Source organism: Neovison vison, chromosome 14 (genome assembly GCF_020171115.1).
Source record: "Neovison vison isolate M4711 chromosome 14, ASM_NN_V1, whole genome shotgun sequence".
In the NCBI taxonomy this organism is placed as follows: Eukaryota; Metazoa; Chordata; class Mammalia; order Carnivora; family Mustelidae; genus Neogale; species Neogale vison.
This window is the reverse complement of record NC_058104.1, coordinates 41,825,400-41,850,879: the sequence shown is the minus strand read 5'-3', so window position 1 is coordinate 41,850,879 and position 25,480 is coordinate 41,825,400.

Genomic DNA, 25,480 nt, shown 5'->3' with positions numbered 1-25,480 from the left:
GCCGCTTGCCTGAACATAGTCTCCAAAGCGCGGTGTAATAAACCCGCATGGAGCATAATCCTCTTTGCTTTGGCATCCTGTCTGCCTGAAAGAGAAGCGTGGTTGCACCTGTTGAAACAGCCATAAGGAAAGGGAAACGTCTGTTACGGTGCTCCCTGGTAGAATTGCTGGGCCAGGCGTAGCACACCGCTGCGGGAGAAGACAAGGCGCCCTGGGCCTTGCTGTCTGGAAACGGTTATGAAACAGGAGAGCCTGCAATGGCAAGAACAGCAGGCAGCTGGCACGACATGTGTCACCCTCTCAGTTTGCTTAGAAATCAGATTCGCTACTACATGCTGCTGCTCGTGTTTACCTAGGCCAAGTCTCAAGGTGGTGGAAACCACCATACAGTGAAAGCCTCTTTGCCAAGGCTTCTCCTCTGGGAAAGCACAGCATTCGTTGGGAAATCAGAGACGCTTTGTTGAATGCTGCTGCTGCTTGCCTGAGCTAGACTCCGCAGCACGGTTGAAGAAAGCCGCAAGGAGCGAAATTCGCTTGGCCCTAGCATCCTCACTGCCTGAGAGAGAAGCGTGGATGTACATCTGGAAAGGGCCTTAAGGATTGGGACACGGCTGTCACCGTGCTCCCAAGAGCAACTCTGTGTAAGGAGCAGAACGCCTCCCCGGGAGAACAGAAGGAGCCGTTGGCCTTGTTGTCGGGAAAAAGTCGCAAAGCAGGAGAGCCTGCCCTGGCGAGAACAGCGGGACGGTGGCCAGACAAGCGTCACCCGCTCCCTGTGCGTAGAGACAGAAGCCTGGCTTAATGAAGACACGAGGGGATGGCTAGGGCTGGCGTGCATACTCCACTCTGTGGAAGGAGTCTGGGCAGAAGGCAGGCCTGTTCTGTGCCTCTTGTCCCAAGGGGACAGCATCTCCAAGGCCTCCTGTCCCTAGGGCAGTCGTGGGCTTGCCACCAAGGACCATACGCGGAACTCGCAGATACAGCTCCCTGGAAGAAAGGGCAGTCAGATGCCATCTTCCTCCGAGATGTGGCTGCCTTAGGGGTGGCAGGGGGTGTGTCGGGGAAGAAGTGGGGACAGTCCCCCACAGCTCCCCATCCCAGTGCACGGGCGCTGTGCAGGGATCCTGTCTCCTCTCCTTTCCTAAGGGTAAGGCACTGGCCTAGTCCCCGAGGCTGCCTGAACGCCAGAGCAAAAACCCCAGATTTACTATGCCAGGAGATTGCAGTTCGCATGGTCTGTCATCCTAGGCCACGCACGCTGCTGCAGGCTTGTGGCTGTGTCTGCGTAGTTCAGCCTGTCAGGGTGAACCCAGGATGCGACCATGGAGCCTGGAAAGCAAGGCCCAAGAGGCACCAGCTCTCCCGAAATCTACTTCCATGACACGACAGAGCAAACGCCCACATCCTTCCTGAGGAAGCAGCAGCGAAATGCGGTTCAGGCCAAGCTGAAAAACTCTGTGAATGCATAGCAATCGCTAGGAAAAAAGAGCAGTTCTGTGGGCTGCTGTTGCTGCTTGCCTTACCTTGTATTGGCAGCACGGTGGGAGAATCCTGCATAGAGCAAAAGCCTCTTTGCCTGGGCATCCCCTCTAGGAAAGCAGAGCATTCTTTGGGAAATCAGAGTCGGTTCTGAGCGATGCTGATGCCGCTTGCCTGAACATAGTCTCCGAAGCACGGTGTAATAAACCTGCAAGGAGCATAATCCTCTTTGCCGGGACATTCCCTCTACCTGAGAGAGAAGCGTGGTTACGCCTGTGGAATCAGCCATAAGGAAAAGTCATGAAACAGGAGAGCCTGCCATGGCAAGAACAGGGGGCGGGTGGCAAGACAAGTGTCACCCTCTCCGTTTGCTTAGAAATCAGAGTCGGTTCTGCGGGCTGCTGCTCGTCCTTCCCTAGACCAAGTCTCAAAGTGGGAGAAACCACCATACAGCGAAAGCCTCTTTGCCCAGGCTTCTCCTCTGGGAAAGCACAGCATTCGTTGTGAAATCTGAATCGGGTTTGCAGGATGCTGCTACTGCTTCCCTGAGCTAGTCTCCGAAGCACGGTGGAAGAAACTCGCATGGAGCGAAATTCTCTTGGCCCTCATATCTCCACTGCCTGAGAGAGAAGCGTGGATGCACATCTCGAAAGGGCCTTAAAGATAGGGACACTGCTGTCACTGTGCTCCCCAAGAGCAAGTCTGGGGTAGGAACAGAACGCCTCCCCGGGAGAACAGAAGGAGCCGTTTGCCTTTTGTCAGGAAACAGTTGCAAAGCCAGAAAGCCTGCCCTGGCGAGAACAGCGGGACAGTGGCAAGACAAGCGTCACCCGCTCCCAGTGAGTAGAGACGGAAGACTGGCTTTAGGAAGACACGAGGGGATGGCTAGAGCTGGCTCGCATATTCCACTCTGAGGAAGGAGTCTGGGCAGAAGGCAGGCCTGTTCTGTGCCTCTTTTCCCAAGGGGACAGCATCTCCAAGGCCACCTTTCCCTAGGGCAGACGTGGGCATGCCGCCAGGTGCCATACCCGGAACTCGCAGATACAGCTCCCTGGAAGAAAGGAGAGTCAGATGCCATCTTCCTCCAAGATGTGGCAGCGTTGGGGGTTGCAGGAGTTGTGGGGGAAGAAGTGGGGACAGTCCCCCACAGCTCCCCATCCCAGGACACGGGTGCTGTGCAGGGATCCTGTCACCTCTCCTTTCCTAAAGGTAAGGCACTGGCCTAGTCCCCGATCCGCCTGAACGCCAGAGCATAAACCCCAGACTTACTAGGCCATGATATGGCAGTTGGCATGGACTGTCATCCTAGGCCACGCACGCTGCTACAGGGTTGTGGATGTGTCTGCGTTGTTCGGCCTGGCAGGCTGAACCCAGGGTGCGACTATGGAGCCTGAAAAGCAAGGCTCAAGAGGCACCAGCTCTCCTGCACATCTACTTCCCTGATGTGACAGTGTCAACGCCCAAAGCGTCGCTGAGGAAGAAGCAGCGAAGTGCGGTTCAGGCCAACTGAAAACCTCTGCTAAAGCATAGCAGTCGCTAGGAAAAAAGAGTCGGTTCTGTGGGTGTTGTTGCAGCTGGCCTTAGCCTAGTATTGGCAGCATGGTGGGAGAATTGCGCATGGAGTGATAGCCTTTTTGCCTGGGCATCCCCTTTAGGAAAGCACAGCATTGTTTGGGAAATCAAAGTCGGTTCTGTGCGATGCTGATGCCGCTTGCCTGAACATAGTCTCCGAAGCACGGTGTAATAAACCCGCATGGAGCGAAATCATCTTTGCCCGGGCATCCCCTCTACCTGAGAGAGAAGCGCTGTGGCGCCTGTGGAAACAGCCTTAAGGAAAGGGAAACGTCTGTCACTGCACTCCCTGAGAACATGTCTTCGCCAGGCATAGCACGCCAGTCCAGGAGAAGAGAAGTGGCCCTTGGCCTTGCGGTGTGGAAAGGGTCATGCAACAGGAGAGCCTACACTGGCAAGAATAGTGGGCTGGTGGCAAGACAAGTGTCACACTCTCCGTTTGCTTAGAAATCAGAGTTGGTTCTGCGGGCTGCTGCTCCTGCTTGCCTAGGCCAAGTCTCACAGTGGGAGAAACCAGCATACAGCAAAAGCCTCTTTCCCCTAGATGCTCCTCTGGAAAAGCACAGCATTCGTAGGGAAATCTGAATCGGGTTTGTGGGATGCTGCTGCTGCTTGCCTGAGCTTGTCTCTGCAGCATGGTGGACGAAACCCGCATGGAGCGAAATTCTCTTGACCATAGCATCCCCAATGCCTGAGAGAGAAGCGTGGATGTACATCTATAAAGGGACTTAAGGATAGGGACAGAGCTGTCACTGTGCTCCCAGGAACACGTCTGGGGAAAGAGCAGAACGCCTCCCCGGGAGAAGAGAAGGAGCCGGTGGCTGTTGTCCGAAAACAGTCGCAAAGGAGGAGAGCCTGCACTGGCGAGAACAGCGCGACGGTTGCAAGACAAGTGTCACCCGCTTCCTGTGTGTAGGGATGGAAGCCTGGCATTGGAAAGACACGAGGGGACGGCTAGGGCAGGCGCGCATAATCCACTCTGAGGAAGGAGTCTGGGCAGACGGCAGGCCTGTTCTGTGCCTCTTGTGAAGGGGACAGCATCTCCAAGGACACGTGTCCATAGGGCAGACGAGGGCATGCCACCAGGCGCCATACCCGGAACTCGCAGATACAGCTCCCTGGAAGAAAGGGCAGTCAGATGCCATCTTCCTCCAAGAAGTGGCAGCGTTGGGGGTGGCAGGGGGTGGGCCGGGAAGAAGTGGGGACAGTCTCCCAAGCTCCCCATCCCAGTGTACGGGCGCTGTGCAGGGATCCTGTCGCCTCTCCTCTCTATGCGGAAGGCACTGGCCTAGTCTCCGAGTCCGCCTGAATTCCAGAGCAAAAATCCAAGCTTTACTACGCCAGGATATGCCAGTTTGCATGGAGTGTCATCCTAGGTCTTGCACGCTGCTGTGTGGAAAGGGCCTTAAAGATAGGGACACGGCTGTGTCTGCGTAGTTCAGCCTGGCAGGGTGAACCCATGGTGCGACCATGGAGCCAGGAAAGCAAGGCCAAAGAGGCACCAGCTCTCCCGCAGATCTACTTCCCTGACGTGACAGAGCAAACGCTCAAATCCTTGCTGTGGAAACAGCAGCGAAGTTCGTTTCAGGTCAAGCTGAATACCTCTGCGAAAGCATGGCAATTGCTAGGAAAAAAGAGTCAGTTCTGTGGGCTGCTGTTGTTGCTTGCTTTAGCATAGTATTGGAAGCACGGTGGGACAATCCCGCTTAGAGCGAAAGCCTCTTTGCCTGGGCATCCCCTCTAGGAAAGCAGGGCATTCTTTGCGAAATCAGAGTTGGTTCTGTGCAATGCTGATGCCACTTGCCTGAACAAAATCTCCGAAGCACGGTGTAATAAACCCACATGGAGCGAAATCCTCTTTGCCCGGGCATCCCCTCCACCTGAGAGAGAAGCGTGATTGCACCTGTGGAAATAGCCTTAAGGAAAAGTCATGTATCAGAAGAGCCTGCATAGGCAAGAATAGCGGGAGGCTGGCAAGACATGTGTAACACTCTCCGTTTGCTTAGAAATCAGATTCGGTTCTGCGTGTTGCTGCTCATGCTTGCCTAGGCCACGTTAAAGGTGGGAGAAACCACCATACAGCGAAAGCCTCTTTTCCCAGGCTTCTCTGGGAAAGCACAACATTCGTTGGGAAATCTGAATCAGGTTTGTGGGATGGTGCTGCTGATTGCCTGAGCTAACCTCCGCAGCACGATGGAAGAAACCCGCATGGAGCGAAATTCTCTTGGTCCTACCATCCCCACTGCATGAGAGAGAAGCATGGATGCACATCTGGAAAAGGCCTTAAAGATAGGGACACGGCTGTCACCGTGCTCCCCAAGAGCAAGTCTGGGGAAGGAGTAGAACGCCTCCCCAGGAGAAGAGAAGGAGTCGTTGGCCTTGTTGTCGGGAAACACTCGCAAAGCAGGAGAGCCTGCTCTGGCGAGAAGAGCGGGACGGTGGCAAGACAATCGCCACCCGCTCCCTGTGCGCAGAGACGAAAGCCTGGCTTAAGGAAGACACGAGGGACGGCTAGTGCAGGCGCGCATATTCCGGTCTGAGGAAGGAGTCAGGGCAGAAGGGAGGCCTGTTCTGTGCCTTTTGTCCCAAGGTGACAGCATCTCCCTGGCCACCTTTCCCTAGGGCAGGAGTGGCTTGCCACCAGGCGCCATACCCGGAACTCGCAGATACAGCTCCCTGGAAGAAAGGGCAGTCAGATGCCATCTTCCTCCAAGATGTGGCAGCGATGTGGGTGGTAGGGGGTGTGTCGGGGAAGAAGTGGGGACAGTCCCCACAGCTCCCCATTCCAGTGTACGGTCGCTGTACAGGGATCCTGTCGCCTCTCCTTTCCTAAGGAGGCACTGGCCTAGTCCCTGAGTCTGCCTGAATGCCAGAACAAAAAGCCAAGCCTTACTATGCTAGGAGATGAAAGTTGGCATGGACTGTCATCCTAGGCCCTGCACGCTGCTGCAGGGTAGTGACTGTATCTGCGTAGTTGGGCCTGGCAGGGTGAACCCAGGATGCGACCATGGAGCCCAGGAAAACAAGGGCCAAGACGCTCCAGCTCTCCCGCAGATCTACTTCCCTGACGCGACAGAGCAAACGCCCAAAGCTTTGCTGAAGAAGCAGCAGCGAAGTGCGGATCGGACCAAGCTGAAAACATCTGGGAAAGCATAGAAGTCGCTGGGAAAAAAGAGTCGGTTCTCTGGGCTGCTATTGCTGCTTGCCTTAGCCTAGTATTGGCAGCACGGTGGGAGAAACCCGCATAGAGCGAAAGCCTTTTTCCCCGGGCATCCCCTCAGGGAAACACAGCATTCTTTGGGAAATCAGAATCAGTTCTGTGCGATGCTGATGCCGCTTGCCTGAACATAGTCTCCGAAGCACGGTATAATAAACCAGCATGGAGTGTAATCCTCTTTGCCTGGGCATCCCCTCTGCCTGGGAGAGAAGCGTGGTTGCGCCTGTGGAAACAACCTTAAGGAAAGGGAAACGTCTGTTACTGTGCTTCCTGGGAGCATAGCTGGGCCAGGTGTAGCACGCTGCTCCTGGAGAAGAGAAGGGGCCCTTGGCCTTGCTGTCTGGAAACGGCCATGACACGGGAGAGCCTGCCATGGCAAGAGCAGCAGGCAGCTGGCACGACAAGTGTCACCCTTTCCATTTGCTGAGAAATCAGAGTCACTTCTGACGGCTATGCTCGTGCTTGCCTAGGCCAAGTCTCAAGGTGGGAGAAACCACCATACATCGAAATCCTCTTTGCTGAGGCCTCTCCTCTGGGAAAGCACAGCATTCGTTGGGAAATCTGAGTCGCTTTATGGGATGCTGCTGCTGCTTGCCTGAGCTTGTCTCCGCAGCACGGTGGACGAAACCCGAATGGAGCGAAATTCTCTTGGCCCTAGCATCCCCACTGCCTGAGAGAGAAGCGTGGATGCACATCTGGAAAGGGCCTTAAGGATAGGGACACGGCTGTCACTGTCCTCCCAGGAGCAATTCTGGGGAAGGAGCAGAACGCCTCACCGGGAGAAAAGAACGAGCCGTTGGCCTTGTTGTCAGGAAACAGACGCAAAGCAGGAGAGCCTGCCCTGGCGAGAACAGCGGGACGGTGGTAAGACAAGCGTCACCCGCTACCTGTGTGTAGAGACGGAAGCCTAGCTTAAGGAAGACACCAGGGGGCGGATATGGCTGGCGCGCATACTCCACTCTGAGGAAGGAGTCTGGGCAGACGGCAGGCCTGTTCTGTGCCTCTTGTCCCAGGCGACAGCATTTCCAAAGCCACCTGTCCCTAGGGCAGACGTGGGCTTGCCACCAGGCGCCATACCCAGATCTAGAAGATACAGCTCCCTGGAAGAAAGGGCAGTCAGATTCCATCTTCCTCCAAGATGTGGCAGCGTTGGGGGTGGTAGGGGGTGTTTCGGAGAAGAAGTGGGGACAGTCCCCAAAGCTCCCCATCCCAGTGTACGGGCGGTGTGCAGGGTTTGTCGCCTCTCCTCTCCTATGGGGAAGTCACTGGCCTAGTACCCGAGTCCGCCTGAACGCCAGAGCAAGAAGCCAAATCTTACTACGCTAGGACATGGCAGTTGGCATGGACTGTCATCCTAGGCCATGCACGCTGCTGCAGGGTGGTCGCTATGTCTGCATAGTTCAGCCTGGCAGTGTGAACCCAGGGTGCGACCATGGAGCCTGGAAAAGCAATGCCCAAGAGTCACCAGCTCTCCCTCAGATCTAATTCCCTGACGCGAAAGATCATATGCCCAAAGCTTTGCTTAAAAAGCAGTAGCGAAGTGCGGATCGGGCCAAGCTGAAAACCTCTGCGAAATTATAGCAATCGCTAGGAAAAAAGGGTCGGTTCTGTGGGCTGCTGTTGCTATTGCCTTAGCCTAGTATTGGTAGCACGGTGTGAGAATCCCGCATTGAGCGAAAGCCTCTTTGCCTGGGCATCCCCTCTAGGAAAGCACAGCATTCTTTGGGAAATCAGAGTCGGTTCTGTGCGATGCTGATGCCGCTTGCCTGAACATAGTCTCCGAAGCACGGTGTAATAAACCCGCATAGACCGAAATCCTCTTTGCCCGGGCATCGCCTCTGCCTGAGAGAGAAGCGTGGTTGCGCCTGTGGAACCAGCCTTAAGGAAAGGGAAACGTCTGTCACTGTGCTCCCTGAGAGTATGTCTGGGCCAGGCATAGCACGCCGCTCCATGAGAAGAGAAGGGGCCGTTGGCCTTGCTGTCTGGAAATGCTCATGTAACAGGAGAGCCTGCATTGTCAAGAATCGCGGGCGGGTGGCAAGACAAGTGTCACCCTCTCCGTTTGCTTAGAAATCAGAGTCGGTTCTGTGTGCTGCTGCTCGTGCTTGCCAAGGCCAAGTCTCAAGGTGGGAGAAACCACCATACAGCGAAAGCATCTTTGCCAAAGTTTCTCCTCTGGGAAAGCACAGCATTCGTTGGGAAATCTGAATCGGGTTTGTGGGATGATGCTGCTGCTTGCCTGAGATAGTCTCCGCAGCACGGTGGAAGAAACCCGCATGGAGCGAAATTCTCTTGGCACTAGCATCCCCTCTGCCTGAGTGAGAAGCGTGGATGCACATCTGGAAAAGGCCTTAAGGATAGGGACACGGCTGTCACCGTGCTCCCTAAGAGCAAGTCTGAGGAAGGAGCAGAACGCCTCCCCGGGAGAAGAGAAGGAGCCGTTGGCCTTGCTGTCGGGAAACAGTCGCATGCAGGAGAGCTTGCCCTGGCGAGAACAGCGGGACGATGACAAGACAAGCGTCACCCTCTCAATGTGCGTAGAGACCGAAGCTTGGCTTTAGGAAGACACGAGGAAATGGCTAGAGCTGGCACGCATACTCCACTCTGAAGCAGTAGTATGGGCAGAAGTCAGGCCTGTTCTGTGCCTCTTGTCCCAAGGGTACAGCATCTCCAAGGCCAACTGTCCCTAGGGTAGACGTGGGCATGCCACCAGGCGCCATGCCCAGAACTCGCAGATACAATCCCTGGAAGAAAGGGCCGTAAGATGCGATCTTCCTCCAAGATGTGGCAATGTTGGGGGTAGCAGGGGGTGTGTTGGTGAAGAAGTGGGGACAGTCCCCCACAGCTCCCCATCCCAGTGCACGGGCGCTATGCAGGGATTCTGTCGCCTCTCCTTTCATAAGGGGAAGGCACTGGCCTAGTCCCCGAGTCCGCCTGAACGCCAGAGCAAAACGTCAAGCATTACGACGCCAGGAGATGGCAGTTGGCATGGACTGTCATCCTAGGCCACGCACACTGCTACAGGCTTGTTTCTGTGTCTGCGTAGTTCGGCCTGGCAGGGTGAACCCAGGATGCGACCATGGAGTCCGGGAAAGCAAGACCCAAGAGGCACCAGCTCCTCAGCAGATCTACTTCCCTGACGCGACAGAGCAAACGCCGAAAACCTTACTGAGGAAGCAGCAGCGAAGTGCGGTTTAGCCCAAGCTGAAAACCTCTGAGAAAGCATAGTAATCGCTAGGAAAAAAGAGTCGGTTCTGTGGGCTGCTGTTGCTGCTTGCTTTTGCCTAGTATTGGCAGCTCGGTGCAAGAATCCCGCATAGAGCAAAAGCCTCTTTGCCTGGGCATCCCCTCAGGGAAAGCACAGCATTCTTTGGGAAATCAGAGTCGGTTCTGTGCGGTGCTGATGCTGCTAGCCTGAACATAGTCTGCGAAGCACAGTGTAAGAAACCTGCATGGAGCGAAATCCTCTTTGCCCAGGCATCCCCTCTGCCTGCACACCACTCCAGGAGAAGAGAAGGGGCCCTTGGCCTTGCTGTCTGAAAGGGTCATGAAACAAGAGAGCCTGCATGGCAGTAATAGCGGGAGGGTGGCAAGACAAGTGTCACCCTCTCCGTTTGCTTAGAAATCAGAGTCGGTTCTGCGGGCTGCTGCTCCTGCTTGCCAAGGCCATGTTTCAAGGTGGGAGAAACCAGCATAGAGCGAAAGCCTCTTGGCCCAGGCTTCTCCGCTGGGAAAGCACAGCATTCGTTGGGAAATCTGAATCGGGTTTGTGGGATGCTGCTGCTGCTTGTCTGAGCTAGTCTCTGCAGCACGGTGGAAGAAACTCACATGGAGCGAAATTCTCTTGGCCCTAGCATCCCCACTGCCTGAGAAGAAGCGTGGATGCACATCTAGAAAGTGTCTTAAGGAGAGGGACACGGCTGTCACCGTGCTCCCAGGAGCAAGTCTGGGGAAGGATCAGAACGCCTCCCCGGGAGAAGAGAGGAAGCTGTTGGCCTTGTTGCTGGGAAACAGGAGTAAAGCAGGAGAGCCCACCCTGGAGAGAACAGCGGGATGGTGGCAAGACAATCGTCACCTGCTCCCTGTGCGTAGAGAAGGAAGCTTGGATTAAGGAAGACAAGAGGGGACGGCTAGGGCAGGCGCGCATACTCCACTCTGAAGAAGGACTCTGGGCAGAAGGCAGGCTTGTTTTGTGCCTCTTGTCCCAAGGGGACAGCATCTACAAGGCCACCTGTCTCTAGGGCAGACGTGGGCCTGCCACGAGGGGCTATACCCGGAAATCACAGATACAGCTCCCTGGAAGAAAGGGCAGTCAGATGCCATCTTCCTCCAAGATGTGGCAGCGTTGGGGGTGGCAGGGGTGTGTCGGGGAAGATGTGGGGACAGTCCCCTACAGCTCCTTATCCCGGTGCACGGGTGCTGTGCAGGGAGCCTGTCGCTTCTCCTTTCCTATGGGAAGGCACTGGCCTAGTCCCCGAGTCCGCCTGAACGCCAGAGCAAAAAGCCAAGCCTTACTACGCCAGGAGATGGCAGTTGTTTTGGACTGTCATCCTAGACCACGCTCGCTGCAGCAGGGTGGTGGCTGTGTCTGCGTGGTTCGGCCTGGCAGTGTGAACCCAGGATGCGACCATGGAGCCCGGGAAAGCAAGGCCCAAGAGGCACCAGCTCTCCCGCAGATCTACTTCCCTGACGCGACAGAGCAAACGCCCAAATCCTTGCTGAGGAAGCAGCAGCGAAGTGGTTCAGGCCAAGCTGTAAACCTCTGGGAAAGCATAGCTATCGCTAGGAAAAAAGAGTCGGTTCTGTGGGCTCTTGTTTCTGCTTGCTTTAGCCTAGTATTTGCAGCACGGTGGGAAAATCCCGCATAGAGTGAAAGCCTCTTTGCCTGGTCATACCCTCTAGGAAAGCACAGCATTCTTTGGAATATCAGAGTGGGTTCTGTGCGATGCTGATGCCGCTTGCCTGAACATAGTCTCCGAAGCACGGTGTAATAAACCACCATGAAGCGTAATCCTCTTTGCCTGGGCATCCTCTGCCTGAGAGAGAAGCGTGGTTGCACCTGTGGAAACTGCCTTAAGGAAAGGGAAACATCTGTTACGGTGCTCCCTGGTAGCATTGCTGGGCCAGCTGTAACAAGCCGCTCCGGGAGAAGACAAGGGTCCCTTGGCCTTGCTGTCTGGAAACGGTTATGAAACAGGAGAGCCTGCTGAAAGATCCTGGAGTCGCACCCAAGAATCAACCAGCACGCCTCCACTGGATGCAAATTGCAAGAGGTTTATTGGTTACACAGGCGCCTGCGGACGCATCAGCCTTTGTGGGCTGAGCGTGCCGGGCTAAGTTGGGGAGCAGATTATATAGGGCAAGGTTGGGGTGGCAGGAAGCGAGTTTACAGAAGCAGATGCTTGGTTACAGGAATCTGATTGGTTAACCTAAATCAGCATTGTTAGGCACTGTAATGGTTTGTTCTGGCGGGAAGCGGTGGCGGGAAGCGATCGTACAGAAGCAGATATGCATGGTTACAGGAGTCTAATTAATCAATTTGATTCAGGCATGATTGGGCGTTGGGGTCAGGGTGTTCTGGCGGTTCCTTGGGATAGCACTCTGGAAAGTCCCGGTACATTTCATTTCTCATTTGTCTCTCCTTTGACAGACCGGGTGACCACAGACAATGTGTTGCCATCAGGCTATGGGGACAATAGGTTGCTACAACAAACCTTCCAAGGAGGAAGGGGGTCTTGCAATAGGTTGCTAAAATAAACCTTACCAAGGAGGAAGGGGGTATTTCACCTGCCATGGCAAGAACAGCGGGCAGCTGGCACGATATATGTCACCCTCTCCATTTGCTGAGAAATCAGAGTCGCTTCAGAGTGCTGCTGCTCGTGCTTGCCTAGGCCAAGTCTCAAGGAGGGAGAAACCACCATACAGGAGAAGCCCAGGCTTCTCCTCTGGGTAAGCACTGCATTCTTTGGGAAATCTGAATCGGGTTTGTCGGATGCTGCTGCTTCTTGCCTGAGCTAGACTCTGCAGCACAGTGGAAGAAACCCGCATGGAGCGAAATGCTCTTGGCCCTAGCATCCACACTGCCTGAGAGAGAAGCGTGGATGAACATCTGGAAAGGGTCTTAAGGATAAGGATACGGCTGTCACCGTGCTCCCAGGAGCAAGTCTGGGGAAGGGGCAGAACGCCTCCCCGGGAGAAGAGAAGGAGCCCTTGGCCTTGTTGTCGGGAAACAGTCACAAAGCAGGAGAGCCTGCCCTGGCGAGAACAGCGGGACGGTGGCAAGACAAGCGTCACCCGCTCCCTGTGTGTAGAGACGGAAGCCTGGCTTTAGGAAGACACGAGGGTATGGCTAGGTCAGGCGACATACTCCACTCTGAGGAAGGAGTCTGGGTAGAAGGCAGGCCTGTTCTGTGCCTCTTGTCCCAAGGGGACAGCATCTCCAAGGTCACCTGTCCCTAGGGCAGACGTGGGCTTGCCACCAGGCGCCATACCCGGAACTCGCAGATACAACTCCCTGGAAGAAAGGGAGGTCAGATGCCATCAACCTCCAATATGTGGCAGCGTTGGCGGTGACAGGGGGTATGTCGGGGAGGAAGTGGGTACAGTCCCGCACCGCTCCCCATCCCAGTGCATGGGTACTGTGCAGGGATCCTGTCGCCTCTCCTTTCCTAAGGGGAAGAATGTGGCCTATTCCCCGAGTCCGCCTGAGCCAGAGCAAAAAGCCTACCTTACTACGCCAGGAGAAGGCAGTTGGCATGGACAGTCATCCTAGGCCACGCACGCTGCTGCTGTGTTGTTGCTGAGTCTGCGTAGTTCGGCCCTTCAGGGTAAACCCAGGATGCAACCATGGAGCCCGGGAAAGTAAGGCCCAAGACGTACCAGCTCTCCCGCAGATCTACTTCCCTGACACAACAGAGCAAACGCCCAAAGCCTTGCTGAAGAAGCAGCAGCGAAGTGCTGATCGGACCAAGCTGAAAAACTCTGGGAAAGCATAGCAGTCGCTGGGAAAAAAGAGTCGGTTCTGTGGGCTGCTGTTGCTGCTTGCCTTAGTCTAGTATTGGCAGCACGGTGGGAGAAACACCCATAGAGCGAAATCCTTTATCCCCGGGCATCCCCTCAGGGAAAGCACAGCATTCTTTGGGAAATCAGAGTCTGTTCTGTGCGATGCTGATGCCGCTTGTCTGAGCTAGTCTCCGCAGCACGGTAGAAGAAACCCGCATGGAGTGTAATTCTCTTAGCCCTAGCATCTCCATTGCCTGAGAGAGAAGCGTGGATGCACATCTGCAAGGTGCCTTAGGGATAGGGACACGGCTGTGACCGTGCTCCAAAAGAGCAAGTCTGGGGAAGGAGCAGAATGCCTACCCGGGAAAGGAGAAGGAGCTGTTGGCCATGTTGTCGGGAAACAGTCCCAAATCAGGAGAGCCTGCCCTCGCGAGAACTGCGGGACTGTGCCTAGACATGCGTCACCCGCTCCCTGTGCGTAGAGACAGAAGCCTGGCTTAAGAAATACATGAAGAGGCGGCTAGGGCTGCGCGAATACTCCACTCTGAGGAAGGAGTCTGGGCAGAAGGCTGGCCTGTTCTGTGACTCTTGTCCCAAGGGGACAGCATCTCCAAGGTCACCTGTCCCGAGGGCAGACGTGGGCTTGTCACCAGCGCCATAACCGGAACTCGCAGATACAGCTCCCTGGAAGAAAGGACAGTCAGATGCCATCTTCCTCCAAATGTGGCAGCACTGGGGTTGGAAGTGGGTGTGTCAGGGAAGAAGTGGGGACAGTCCCCCACAGTTCCCCATCGCAGTGCACGGGCGTTGGGCAGGGATCCTTTCGCCTATCCTTTCCTAAGGGGAAGGCACTGGCCTAGTCCCCGAGTCCGCCTGAACACCAGAACAAAAAGCCAAGCCTTACTACGCCATGAGATGGCAGTTGGCATGGAGTGTCATCCTAGGCCATGCACGCTGCTGCAGTGTGGTGGCTGTGTCTGCGTAGTTCGGCCTGGCAGTGTGAACCCAGGATGCGACCATGGACCCCGGGAAAACAAGGCCCAAGACGCACCACATCTCCCGCAGATCTACTTACCTGACGCGACAGAGCAAACGCCCAAAGCCTTGAGGAAGAATCAGCAGCGAAGTCCGGATCGGGCCAAGCTGAAAAACTCTGGGAAAGCATAGCAGTCACTGAGAAAAAAAGCGTCGGTTCTGAGGGCTGCTGTTGCTGTTTGCCTTAGCCTAGTATTGGCAGCATGGTGGGAGAAACCCGAAGAGCGAAAGCCTTTTTTCCCGGGCATCCCTTCAGGGAAAGCACAGCATTCTTTGGGAAATCAGAGTCGGTTCTGTGCGATGCTTATGACGCTAGCCTGAACATAGTCTCCGAAGCACGGTGTAATAAACCCGCATGGAGCATAATCCTCCTTGCCTGGGCATCCCCTCTGCCTGAGAGAGAAGCGTGGTTGCGCCTGTGGAAACAGCCTTACGGAAAAGTCATGAAACAGGATAGCCTGCATAGGCAATAATAGCAGGCGGGTGGCAAGACAAGTGTCACCCTCTCTGATTGCTTAGAAATCAGAGTTGGTTCTGCAGGCTGCTGCTCGTGCTTGCCTAAGCCAAGTTTCAAGGTGGGAGAAAGCAGCATACAGCGAAAGCCTCTTGCCCAGGCTTCTCCTCTTGGAAAGCACAGCATTCATTAGGAAGTCTGAATCGGGTTTGTGGGATGCTGCTGCTGCTTGCCTGAGCGGGTCTCCGCAGCATGTTGTAAGAAACACGCATGGAGCGAAATTCTCTTGGCCCTAGCATCCCCTATGCCTGAGAGAGAAGCGTGTATACACATCAAGAAAGGGCCTTAAGGATAGGGACACGGCTGTCACAGTACTCCCCAAGAGCAAGTCTGGGGAAGGAGCAGAACGCCTCCCCGTGAGAAAAGAAGGAGCCGTTGGCCTTGTTGTCGGGAAACGGTCGCAGAAAGGAGAGCCTGCCCTGGCGAGAAAAGCGGGATGGTGGCAAGACAAGCATCACCCGCTCCCTGTGCGTAGAGACGGAAGCCTGGCTTTAGGAAGACACGAGGGGACGGCTAGGGCAGACGCGCATACTGCACTTGGAGTAAGGAGTCTGGGCAGAAGGCAGGTCTGTTCTGTGCCTCTTGTCCCAAGGGGACAGCATCTCCAAGGCCACCTGTCTCTAAAGAAGACGTGGGTTTGCCACCAGGGGCCATACCCGGAACTCGCAGATACAGATCACTGGAAGAAAGGGCAGTCAGATGCCATCATCCTCCAAGATGTGGCAGCTTTCGGGGTGGCAGGGCGTGTTTCGGGGAATAATTGGGGATAGGCCCCCACGGCTCCACAATCCAGTGCACGGGCGCTGTGCAGGGATCCTGTCGCCTCTCCTATCCTATGGGGAAGGCACTGGCCTAGTCTCCGAGTCCCCTGAACGCCAGAGCATAAGGCCAAGCCTTACTGCACCAGGAGATGGCAGTTGGCATGGAGTGTCATCCTAGGCCACGCACGCTGCTGCAGTGTTGTGGCTGTGTCTGCTAGTTGGGCCTGGCCGGGTGATCCCAGGGTGCGACCATGGAGCCCGGGAAAGCAAGGCCCAAGAGGCACCAGCTCTCCCGCACATCTACTTCCCTCATGCGACAGAGCACAGAGCACACGCCCAAAGCCTTGCTTAGGAATCAGCAGTGAAGTGCGGTTCAGGCCAAGCTGAAAAAATCTCTGAAAACATAGCATTATCTAGGAAAAAAGAGTCGGTTCTGAGGGTTGCTGTTGTTGCTTGCCTTAGCTTAGTATTGGCAGCACGGTGGGAGAATCCAGCATAGAGTGAAAGCCTCTTTGCCTGGGCCTCACCTCTAGGAAACCACAGCATTCCTTGGGAAATCAGAGTCGGTTCTGTGTGATGCTGATGCCGCTTGCCTGAACAATGTATCCGAAGCACGGTGTATTAAACCCGCATGGAGCGAAATCCTCTTTCCCCGGGCATCCCCTCTGCCTGGGAGAGAAGCGTGGTTGCGCCTGTGGAAACAGCCTTAAGGAAAGAGAAACATCTGTAACTGTGCACCCTGAGACCATGTCTGGGCCAGGTGTAGCACGCCGCTCCAGGAGAAGTGATGGGGCCCGTGGCCTTGCTGTCTGGAAAGAGTCATGCAACAGGAGAGCCTCATTAGCAAGAATAGCGGGCAGGTGGCAAGACAAGTGTCACCCTCTCCGTTTGCTTAGAAATTAGAACCGTTCTGCGGGCTGCTGCTCCTGCTTGCCTAGGCCAAGCCGAAAGGTGGGAGAAACCAGCATACAGCGAGAGTCTCTTAGTACCAGGCTTCTACTATGGGAAAGCGCAGCATCCGTTGGGAATTCTGAATCGGGTTTGTGGGATGCTGCTGCTGCTTGCCTGAGCTAGTTTCTGCAGCATGGTGGAAGAAACCGCATGGACTGAAATTCTCTTGTCCCTAGCACACCCACCGCCTGAGAGAGAAGTGTGGATGCACATCTGGAGAGGGCCTTAAGGATAGGGACACGGCTGTCACCGTGCTCCCCAAGAAAAAGTCTGGGGAAGGAGCAGAACGCCTCACCGGGAGAAGAGAAGGAGCCGTTGGCCTTATTGTCTGGAAACAGTTGCAAAGCAGGAGAGCCTGCCCTGGCGAGAACAGCGGGATGGTGGCAAGACAATCGTCACCCGCTCCCTGTGCATAGAGACAGAAGCCTGGCTTAAGGAAGACATGAGAGGATGGCTAAGGCAGGCGCGCATACTCCACTCTGTGGAAGGAGTCTGGGCAGAAGGCAGGCCTGTTCTGTGCCTCTTGTCCCAAGGGGACAGCATCTCCAAGGCCACCTGTCCCTAGGGCAGACGTGGGCTTGCCCCCAGGCGCCATACCTGGAACTCGCAGATACAACTCCCTGGAAGAAAGGGCAGTCAGATGTCATCGTCCTCCAAGATGTGGCAGCGTTAGGAGTGGCAGGGGGTGTGTCGGGGAATTAGTGTGGACAGTCCCCCACAGCTCCCGATCCCAGTACGTGGGCCCTGTGCAGGGATCCTGTCGCCTATACTCTCCTAAGGGCAAGGCACTGGCCTAGTCCCCGAGTCCGCCTGAACGCCAGAGCAAAAAGCCAAGCCTTACTAAACCAGGAGATGGTAGTTGGCATGGACTGTCATCCTAGGTAACACAAGCTGTTGCAGGGTTGTGGCTGTGTCTGCGTACTTCGGCCTGGCAGGGTGAACCCAGGGTGCGGCAATTGAGCCCGGGAAAGCAAGGACCAAGAGGCACCAGCTCTCTCGCAGATCTACTTCCCTGACGCGACAGAGCAAACGCCCAAAGCCTTGCTGAGGAAGTAGCAGCGACGTGATGTTCAGGCCAAGGTGAAAACCTCTGCGAAAGCATAGCAATCGCTAGGCAAAAAGAGTCGGTTCTGTGGGCTGTATTTGCTGGTAGCCTTAGCCTCGTATTTGCACCATGGTGGGAGAACCCCGCATATAGCGAAAGCCTCTTTCCCTGGCATCCCCTCTAGGAAAGCACAGCATTCTTTGGGAAATCAGTTGGTTCTGTGTGATGCTGATGCCGCTTGCCTGAACAAGTCTCCGAAGCACGGTGTAATAAACCCGCATGGAGCGAAATCCTCTTTCCCGGGGCATACCCTCTGCCTGAGAGAGAAGCGTGGTTGCACCTGTGGAAACAGCCTTAAGGAAAAGACATGAAACAGGCTAGCCTGCATAGGCAAGAATAGCGGGCGGGTGGCAAGACAAGTGTCACCCTCTCCGTTTGATTGGAAATCAGAGTCGGTTCTGCGGGCTGCTGCTCCTGCATGCCAGGGTCATGTCTAAACGTGGGATAAACCAGCATACAGCGAAAGCCTCTTTGCCAAGTCTTCTCCTCTGGGAAAGCACAGCATTCACTGGGAAATCTGATTCAGGTTTGTGGGATTCTGCTTCTTGCCTGAGCTAGTCTCCGCAGGACGGTGGAAGAAACCCGCATGGACTGAAATTCTCTATGCCCTAGCATCCCCACTTCCTGAGAGAGAAGCGTGGATGCACAACTGGAAAGGGCGTTAAGGAAAGGTACACAGCTGTCACTGTGCTCCCAGGACCAAGTCTGGGGAAGGAGGAGAACGCCTCCCCGGGAGAAGACAAGGAGCCTTTGGCCTTGTTGTCGGGAAACAGTCGCAAATCAGGAGAGCCTGCAATGGCGAGAACAACGAGATGGTGGCAAGACAATCGTCACCCGATCCCTTTGCATAGAGACGGAAGCCTGCCTTAAGGAAGACACGAGGAGACGGCTAGGGGCGGCTCGCATACACCACTCTGAGGAAGGAGTCTGGCAGAAGGCAGGCCTTTTCTGTGCCTCTTGTCCCAAGGGGACAGGATCTCCAAGGCCACCTGTCCCTAGGGCAGACGTCGGCATGCCACCAGGCGCCATACCCGGAACTCGCAGATACAGATCCCTGGAAGATATGGCAGTCAGATGCCATCTTCCTCCAAGATGTGGCAGCGTTGAGGGTGGCATGGGGTGTGTCGGGGAAGAAGTGGGGACAGTCCCCCACAGCTCCCCATCCCAGTGCACGGGCTCTGTGCAGGGATGCTGTCGCCTCTCCTCTCCTATGGGGAATATACTGCCCTAGTCCCCGAATACCCCTGAACGCCAGAGCAAAAAGCCAAGCCTTACTACGCTAGATGACAGTTGGCATGGAGTGCCATCCTAGGCCACACACGCGGCTGCAGTCTTGTGTCTGTGTCTGCGTAGTTCGGCCTGGTAGTGTGAACCCAGTGTGCGACCATGGAGCCCAGGAAAGCAAGGCCCAAGAGGCACGAGCTCTCCCGCAGATCTACTTCCCTGACGCGAGATAGCAAACGCCCAAATGTTTCCTGAGGAAGTAGCAGCGAAGGGCGGTTCAGCCAAGCTGAAAACCTCTGCGAAAGCATATCACTCACAAGGAAAAAAGAGTCGGTTCTGTGGGCTGCTGTTGCTGCTTGCTTTAGCTTAGTATTGGCAGCACGGTGGGAAAATCCCGCATAGAGCGAAAGCCTCTTTGCCTCGGCATCCCCTCTAGGAAAGCACAGCATTCTTTGGGATATCAGGGTCAATTGTGTGCGATGCTGATGCGGCCTGCCTGAAAATAGTCGCCGAAGAACGGTGTAATAAACCCGAATGGAGCGAAATCCTCTTTGCCCGGGCATCCCCTCTACCTGAGAGAGAAGCATGATTACGCCGCTGGAAACAGCCTTAAGGATGCAGTGTGGTGGCTGTGTCTGCGTAGTTCGGCCTGGCAGGGTGAACCCAGGATCCGACCATGGAGCCCGGGAAAGCAAGGCCCAAGACGCACCAGCTCTCCCGCAGATCTACTTCCCTGACGCGATAGAGCAAACGCCCAAAGCCTTGCTGAAGAAGCAACAGCGAAGTGCGGATCGGGCCAAGCTGAAAACCTCTGGGAAAGGATAGCATTCCCTGGGAAAAAAGAATCGGTTCTGTGGGATGCTGTTGCTGCTTGCCTTAGCCTAGTATTGGCAGCACGGTGGGAGAAACCAGCATAGAGTGCAAGCCTTTTTCCCCGGGCATCCCCTCACGGAAAGCACAGCATTCGTTGGGAAATCAGTGTCGGTTCTGTGCGATGCTGATGCCGCTTGCCTGAACATAGTCTCCGAAGTACGGTGTAATAAACCCGCATGGAGCGAAATCCTCCTTGCCCAGGCATCCCCTCTACCTGAGAGAGAAGCGTGGTTGCGCCTGTGGAAAGAGCCTTAAGGAAAAGTCATGAAACAGGAGAGCCTGCATAGGCAAGAATAGCGGTTGGGTGGCAATAAGTGTCACCCTCTCGATTGCTGAGAAACAGAGTCGCTTCTGCAGGCTGCTGCTCGTGCTTGTCAAGGCCATGTCTCAAGGTGGGAGAAACCACCATACAGCAAAAGCCTCTTTGCCCAGGCTTCTCTGGGAAAGCACAGCATTCGTTGGGAAATCTGAGTCGCTTTGTGGGATGCTGCTGCTTGCCTGATCTAGTCTCTGCAGCACGGTTGAAGAAACCCGCATGGAGCAAAATTCTCTTGGCCCTAGCATCCCCACAGCCTGAGAGAGAAGCGTGGATGCACATCTGGAAAGGGCCTTAAGGATAGGGACACGGCTGTCACCATGCTCCGCAAGAGCTAGTGTGGGGAAGGAGCAGAACGACTACCCGGGAGAAGAGAAGGAGCCGTTGGCCTTGTTGTCGGGAAACAGTCGCAAAGCAGGAGAGCCTGCCCTGCCGAGAATAGCAGGATGGTGGCAAGACAATACTCACCCTCTCCCTGTGCGTAGAGTCAGAAGCCTGGCTTAAAGAAGACATGAGGGAACGGCTAGGGCAGACGCGCACACTCCACCCTGAGGAAGGATTCTGGGCAGAAGGCAGGCCTGTTCTGTGCCTCTTGTCCCAATGGGACAGCATCTCCAAGGCCACCTGTCCCTAGGGCAGACGTGCGCCTGCCACCAGGCGCCATACCCAGAACTCGCAGATAAAGCTCCTTAGAAGAAAGGGCAGTCAGATGCCATCTTCCTCCAAGATGTGGCAGCGTTGGGGGTTGCTGGAGGTGTGTCGGGGAAGAAGTGGGGTCAGTACCCCACAGCTCCCCTTCCCAGTGCAAGGGCGTTGTGCATGGATCCTGTCACCTCTCCTCTCCTATGGGGAAGGCACTGGCCTGGTCCCCGAGTACGCCTGAACGCCAGAGCAAAAAGCCAAGCCTCAGTACACCAGGAGATGGCAGTTGGCATGGACTGTCATCCTAGGCCACGCACGCTGCTGCAGGGTTGTGGCTGTGTCTGCGTAGTTCGTCCTGGCAGGGTGAATCTAGGGTGCGACCATGTAGCCCGGGAAGGCAAGGCCGAAGAGGCACCAGTTCTCCCGCAGATCTATTTCCCTGACGCGACAGAGCAAATGCCCAAAGCCTTGCTGAGGAAGCAGCAGCGAAGTGCGGTCCAGGTCAAGCTGAAAACCTCTGCGAAAGCATAGCAATCGCTAGGAAAGTGTCGGTTCTATGGGCTGCTGTTGCTGCTTGCTTTAGCCTAGGTTTGGCAGCACGGTGGCAGAGTCCCGCATAGAGCGAAAGCCTCTTTGCCTCAGCATCCCATATAGGAAAGCACAGTATACTTTGGGAAATCAGAGTCGGTCCTGTGCGATGCTGATGCCGCTTTCTGAACATAGTCTCTGAAGCACGGTGTAATAAACCCGCATGGAGCGAAATCCTCTTTGCCCGGGCATCCCCACTACCTGAGAGCAAATCGTGGTTGCGCCAGTGAAAACAGCCTTAAGGAAAAGTCATGACATAGGAGAGCATCATAGGCAAGAATAGCGGGCGGGTGGCAAGACAAGTGTCACCCTCTCCGTTTGCTTAAAATCAGAGTCGTTTCTGCGGGCTGCTGTTCGTGCTTGCCTAGGCCAAAGTCAAGGTGAGAGAAACGAGCATACAGCGAAAGACTCTTTGCCCAGGCTTCTCCTCTCGGAAAGCACAGCATTCGTTGGGAAATCTGAATCGTGTTTGTGGGATGCTGCTGCTGCTTGCCTGAGCTAGTCTCTGCAGCACGGTGGAAGAAACCCGCATGGAGCGAAACTCTTTTCACCCTAGCAACCCTCTGCTGCGGAGAGAAGCGTGGATGCACAACTAGAACGGGCCTATGGATAGGAACACGACTGTCACCGTGCTCCCAGGAGCAAGTCTGGGGAAGGAGAAGAACGCCTCCCCGGGAGAAGAGACGGAGCCGTTGGCCTTGTTGTCGGGAAACAGTTGCACGCAGGAGAGCCGGCACTGGCGAAAACAGCGGGATGGTGGCAAGTCAAGCATTACCTGCTCCGTGTGCGTAGAGACGGAAGCCTAGCATTAGGAAGACACGAGGGGACGGCTAGGGCTGGCTCGCATACTCCACTCTGAGGAAGGAGTCTGGGCAGAAGGCAGGCCTGTTCTGTGCCTCTTGTCCCAAGGGACAGCATCTCCAAGGCCACCTGTCCCTAGGGCAGACGTGGGCATTCCACCAGGCGCCATACCCGGAACTCGCAGATAGAGCTCCCTGGAAGAAAGGGCAGTCAGATGCCATCTTCCTCCAAGATATGGCAGCGTTGTGGGTGGCAGGGGGTGTGTCGGGGAAGAATTGGGAACAGTACCCCACAGCTCCCCATCCCAGTGCACGGGCGCTGTGCAGGGATCCTGCAGCCTCTCCTCTCCTATGGGGAAGGCACTGGCCTAGTCCCCGAGTCCGCCTGACGCTAGAGTAAAAGCCAAGCCTTACTATGCCAGGAGCTGGCAGTTGGCATGGACTGTCATCCAAGGCCACACATGCTGCTGCAGGCTTGTGGCTGTGTGCGTAGTTCGGCCTGGCAGGGTGAACACAGGATGCGACCATGGACCCCGTGATGCAACGCCCAAGAGGCACCAGCTCTCCTGCAGATCTACTTCCCTGACGCGACAGAGAAAACACCCAAATCCTTCCTGAGGATGGAGCAGCGAAGTGCGGTTCAGGCCATGCTGAAAACCTCTGCGAAAGCATAGCATCTCTCGGAAAAAAGAGTCTGTTATGTGGGCTGCTGTTGCTGCTTGCTTTAGCCTAATACTGGCAGCACAGTGGGAGAATCCCGCATAGAGCCAAAGCCTCTTTGCCTGGGCATCCCCTCTAGGAAAGCACAGCATTCTTGGGGTAACCAGAGTCGGTTCTGTGCGATGCTGATGCCGCTTGACTGAACATAGTCTCTGAAGCCCGGTGTAATAAACCCGCTTGGAGCAAAATCTTGTTTTCCCGGGCATCCCCTTTACCTGAGAAAGAAGCATGGTTGCGACTGTGGAAACAGCCTTAAGGGAAAGTCCTGAAACAGGAGAGCCTGCATAGGCAAGAATAGCGGGTGCGTGGCAAGACAAGTGTCATCCTCTCCATTTGCTGAGAAATCAGAGTCGCTTCTGCGGGCTGCTGCTCGTGCTTGCCTAGGCCAAGGCTCAAGGTGGGAGAAACCACCATACAGCGAAAGCTTCTTTCCCCAGGCCTCTCCTCTGGGAAAGCACAGCATTCGTTGGGAAATATGAGTCGCCCTGTTTGATGCTGTGGCTTTTTGCCTGAGCTAGTCTCCGTAGCACGATGGATGAAACCCGCATGGAGCGAAATTCTCTTGGCCCTAGCATCCCCACTGCCTGAGAGAGAAGCGTGGATGCACATCTGGAAAGTGCCTTAAGGATAGAGACACGGCTGTCACCGTGCTCCCCAAGTGCAAGTCTGGGAAAGGAGCAGAACGCAGCTCCCCATCCCAGTGAACGGGTGCTGTTCCAGGATCCTGTCGCCTCACCTCTACTGAGGGGAAGGCACTGACATCGTCCCCGAGTCCGCAAGAACGCCAGAGTAAAAAGCCAAGCCTTACTATGCCAGGAGATGGCAGTTGGCATGGAGTGTCATCCTAGGCCATGCACGCTGTTGAAGGCTTGTGGCTGTGTCTGCGTAGTTCGCCTTGGCAGGGTGAACCCAGGGTGCGACCATGGTGCCCGGGAAACAAGGCCCAAGGCGCACCAGCTCTCCCGCAGATCTACTTCCCTGACGCGACAGAGCCAACGCCCAAAGCTTTGCTGAAGAAGCAGCAGCGTAGTGCGGTTCAGGCCAAGAGAAAACCTCTGCGAAAACAAAGCGATCGCTAGGAAAAAAGAGTCTTTTCTGTAGGCTGCTGTTGCTACTTGCTTTAGCCTATTATTGGCAGCACGGTGGGAGAATCCCGCATAGAGCAAATGACTTTTTCCCTGGGCATCCCCTCAGGGAAAGCACATCATTCTTTGGGAAATCAGATTCGGTTCTGTGCGATGCTGATGCCGCTTGCCTGAACATACTCTCTGAAGCACGGTGTAATAAACCCGCAGGGAGCGAAATCCTCTTTGCCCGGGCATCCCTTCTACCTGAGAGAGAAGCATGGTTGCACGTGTAGAATCAGCCTTAAGGAAAAGTCATGAAACAGGAGAGCCTGCATAGGCAAGAATAACGGGCGGGTGGCAAGAAAAGTGTCACCCTCTCCGTTTGCTTAGAAATCAGAGTCGGTTCGGTGGGCTGCTGTTCGTGCTGCCTAGGCGAAGTCTCAAGGTGGGAGAAACCACCATACAGCGAAAGCCTCTTTGCCCAGGCTTCTCCTCTGGGAAAGCACAGCATTCGTTGGGAAATCTGAATCGGGTTTGTGGGATGCTGCTGCTGCTTGCCTGAGCTAGTCTCCGCAGCATGGTGGAAGAAACCTGCATGGAGCGAAATTCTCTTGGCCCTAGCATCTCCAATGACTGAGAGAGAAGCGTGGATGCACATCTGGAAAGTGCCTTAAGGATAGAGACACGGCTGTCACCGTGCTCCCCAAGAGCAAGTCTGGGGAAGGAGCAGAACGCCTCGCCGGGAGAAGAGAAGGAGCCGTTGGCCTTGTTGTCGAAAAGCAGTTGCAAAGCAGAAGAGCCTGCCCTGGCGAGAACTGCGGGATGGTGGCAAGACAATCGTCACCCGCTTCCTGTGCGTAGAGACGGAAGCAAGGCTTAAGGAAGACACGAGGGGACGGCTAGGGGTGGCGCGCATACTCCACTCTGAGGAAGGAGTCTGGGAAGAAGGCAGGCCTGTTCTGTGCCTCTTGTCCCAATTGGACAGCATCTCCAAGGCCACCTGTCCCTTTGGCAGACGTGGGCTTACCACCCGGCGCCATACCCAGAACTCGCAGATACAGCTCCATGGAAATAAGGGCAGTCAGAAGCCATCTTCCTCCAAGATGTGGCAGCATTGGGGGTGGCAGGGTGTGTGTCGGGAAAGTAGTGGTGAAAGTCCCACACAGCTCCCCACCCCAGTGCACAGGCGCTGTGCAGGGATCCTGTCGCTTCTCCTTTCCTTAGTGGAAGGCACTGGCCTAGTCTCCGAGTCCGCCTGAACGCCAGAGCAAAAAGCCAAGCCTTACTACGCCAGGAAATGACAGTTGGCATGGACTGTCATCCTAGGACAAGCACGCTACTGCAGGGTGATGGCTGTGTCTGCGTAGTTCGGCCTGGCAGTGTGAACCCAGGATGCGACCATGGAGCCCGGGAGAAGGAGCCGTTGGCCTTGTTGTCAGGAAACAGTCGCAAAGCAGGAGAGCCTGCCCTGGCGGGAACAGCGGGACGGTGGCAAGACAAGCGTCACCCGCTCCTTGTGCGTAGAGACAGAAGCCTGGCTTAAGGAAAACAAGGGGATCAGCTAGGGCTGGCGCACATACTCCACTCTGAGAAAGGAGTCTGGGCTGAAGGCAG